Raw genomic sequence first — 3,906 nt, forward strand, 5'->3', positions numbered from 1 at the left:
ATCGTTTGCCTGGTTTTGTCAATAAGATACATTTTGCCCGTTTGAACCGTGATTGCATTTTTTCTGTATCTGATCCTACAATATTTATGTAAAGTTTTGTGTACCGTTCAAAGTAGTATCTATACAATAATTAATCCACTATGTGCCATTTATACATATGTGTACGTACATCATAGTATTGGAACAATTACAATTACAAATAGAAAATGTCTGTAGTTTTAAATTGAATGGTTCAGATAAAATCATTTGAATTAGTTTTTTGTTATGAACCTTTTGACATTTAATATTAAACATTTTTTAACGAATTTATTGCAGAATTATTGATCTACAAACGTCAATGTTTTTTTTTTTTCAAGAATCTCCAATCTTCGTGTTCTTTAGGGTTCTAATATGGAACGCTACTACTAATTTATAGTATTAATATTTCTTTACTTTTATACATATCCAGTAACACCTAGCAACCGCATATATGTATGTACATATTTCTTATAGTTTTACATATTATGGTATACATTTTCTTTAAACGTGTATATTCAAAGACTGAATAAAATATAACAAGATATAATAACATTACCACTATCAATCATATTAAACAGCAGTTATGCAGCTTTAAAATCTACTCATAGTTTTATTTGTGACTAATACATATTTTTATTCAGTATAAAATTAAATTACAAAAAAAAAATCGTTTTATTTGGCGAATTTTAATAAAGTGTTCTTGTCTTGTCCTTTTAAATTATTCATTAGAGAAACAATACTTACTATCCAGAAAGTATTATGATCTTTTAATGTTTAATAAGTGTATGTCTCTTTAACTAAAGAAAAGCTTGTTTATCAGAGTATTTTCCCATTTTCAATAAACTGATTTAATAAACTAAGTAACTTAATTACTTCTGAGTTTTCCATGAGATTCATTTGAAATTTCAAAATCAATCAACTATCTGCTATTATCATAAAATAAAAAATTTTAAAAATATTTTTCATCTCTTTGCCTGTTAAATATGTGTAGTTTCTCTTTACTCATATCTATGAGTTATTTTTACAGTGAATCTGTATTAAAAAAAATGACTTACAACGGTAAGTTACTATTTTGAATATTTTTTAATAAACTTCTACTAATACGTATAATACACATAAACGCTTTAGTACATATAATTTTAATTTAACACACATTTGTCTAATAAAGTTTAGTAATTAACAGGCCAATGAAAACTACACTTTTAATTACGGAGAGAGGATTATTTGACTCAGAGGAGAAAAAAATCTTTCATGTGAAAGCCTCATAGGTTGAGTAGATTCTTCAGATAAAATCTTTATGAATTTGAGAATTGACCTACTCCTTTCTTTCACCGGTTTAAATGTCTCACGAAAACACGTTCCTCATAAATTAAATATGAACCTTGTTCCCTCATATCTGAAAATTTCTCCTCTCCCTTCTTTGTCATACATCTGGAAACTTAATCTCGCTTGAATTTTCCACATACCGTCATTCAAACAATCTCATTAAAACCTTCAAGCTCCGATCCCTGAGAGAGGAGACCGTGTCGGGAATGGCACAAACCTCCTCATCCTAAGATGTAGCTTAATAAAATTGTTCCATGAAATCCTACGTTTAATTGGCCGTCGAAAAGTAATTACAGAGACTCGTTATCCCTCAGCATCTCGCGTTTCATGTCTCTCAGACGGAAGGAAAAGTTTGCAAACCGAGCGAAAGCCGACGACAAGGTCCGCAAAATAGAGTCCTGCGGTCCATCGACTCATTCTTCCCGAGCGATGTACCAATTTCTTTCATCCTCTGTCTTTCACCCTCGTAGCTAGCCCCGAGACACGATCTCGTTTTATCTCCTCGACCCCTTACACGATCCGCGTTTGTTACGGAGTCCTCAGTCTCGACCACTGTGCCCGCCGCTATCAACCCCGTCCCCAGCCCTCCCCTACCGCCTTTTTCACCCTTTTCTTCGTCTCCCCCGCGGCTTGTTCGAGGGCGGCTAGCCTCCAGCAGACCAGAGTCAGATAGGGCACGCGAGCTGCGTCGTTCAAGGGGATACACGCGCTGGTTCCACGGCCTCTAAGTAGATTTTGTCTTCGGGGGTAACGTTCCCTCTCGTTGCTCTCGTGCATCCTCGCATTGGGAAAAGGCAGGGGAATGCGTTCGTGGAAGTTCTGATCGAAATGTCAGACGCACGAGTTGCTTCGAAGTATTGGAAGATCCTTGTCGAAGGTACACGCGTAAAAGTTATAGGCGGAAGAGGTGGAAAGTTGAAATTTCAAAGGTTTGAAACGCTGTAGGTTACCTTGCGTTCGTTAGTACTACTTTGCTTGAACTTGCTTTAATAGAGGAAAGTTTTCGAACTTGTTATGAGTTAATGGGTTTTGTACTGTGAATTTTTCTTGAATTATATGTACTTTTTTAAAGTAATGTAAGTAAAGTGCACATACGTGGAATGCATAAAAAGAGGCAGTTTTACATTATCTTTATAGTTTGCAGTCGAAATAAAGATAATTCCCAATTTAATATAACATCTATTAAGAGCTGGTATAGTGACCTTTTTGCAATACTTTTAATTGTATAAAGTCTTTTAAATTGAATATTATTAATAATTAAACTTCAAATAATGCAAGCAAGTTTTTATACATGTAATTTTAATTAAGTTTTCTTGAGTTATATAATTTTTGTAAAAAAATGTTTGTGAAACATAGTAGTTTATTCTATTATAACAAATTAAAACACAGCATGTTCTAAAAGGGCAGTAAATATACAAACCATGTGATACAAATTTCAAACCATCTACTGGACAACCGACACTACAATAGATTTAGAAAACAGTAGATATAAGCTAAAGGAAATCTTTTTCATCTTTCTGTATAATGCCATTCTAACTATCGATAGTTTATACTATTAACCATTTATAGCTATCGAGTAAAACGAGTTAACACCATTAGTAACATTTTTAATTGTTTTCAAATGTTACAAATTAACGTCTGATAAACAAATGAGTTAATCAAAGCTTGAAACATAGAACAAAAAAGTAATAAATATTTATTTTTGTCAGAAGTTTCTAAATTAAGTTTCTGTAATAGATAGAACGCGTGCGAACATAACGCGTGCAACAAACAGACCCAAGAAAATAAAGATAAGTTGCGTTTGCGGCATTCTGGTCTGCGTTTCCGAAAAAGGCTATGTATCTTCCAAGAGCAAACTTTCCCCGTTTCTTCTCCGTCCTATTCTCCTGTAGTCGTTTACCCCTCGCGATGCTCTTACAGTCGACCTGGTTTCCCCCAGTCAGACCATAAGAGTTATACAAGGTATTAGCGCGGAAACAGATGTAGGCGTATAGCGACGCATCTAGAGCTCACCCTTCGCGTGGACTGACAATTTGTCACAACCGCGACCATCGACAATGCCACCCTGTTTGCTTCTCGAGTGCGCGACACGACGATAAACCTACGCTTGATAAATCGCACGATACATGGCCGTCATTATCGGGACTCCCTCCATTATCGCGCTTATCGCAAGAATAGGATAATAGGCACGCGTTCAATACGATCATCGTCGCATATGTGCATACGTTAAGACGTATTCGGAACAAGTTATTTAACTAACCGTAACCATGTATTATGTAAGCGATTAGCCTAACTGTTACTAAACTTTACGGAATGTTACTTAGCGTAATTAGGATATCGCCTTCTGCTGCAATTTTGAAGATAGAATTCAATACTAAGAATAGGAGAAGCATAGAGCCATTATTGTTTAGTATAATAATGTTTCTATTGTATATAGTAAATCAAAATTTGTCACAGTATATCGTATATGTATTACAAAAATGACACAACCCAAAAAAGTATGTTTTTGAAAAGAAGTAAAAAACTATTTATAAATTTAAGAGAAAATTATTTATTAAATGT

The sequence above is a fragment of the Calliopsis andreniformis genome, chromosome 2 (genome assembly GCF_051401765.1).
Source record: "Calliopsis andreniformis isolate RMS-2024a chromosome 2, iyCalAndr_principal, whole genome shotgun sequence".
NCBI classification, from domain to species: domain Eukaryota; kingdom Metazoa; phylum Arthropoda; class Insecta; order Hymenoptera; family Andrenidae; genus Calliopsis; species Calliopsis andreniformis.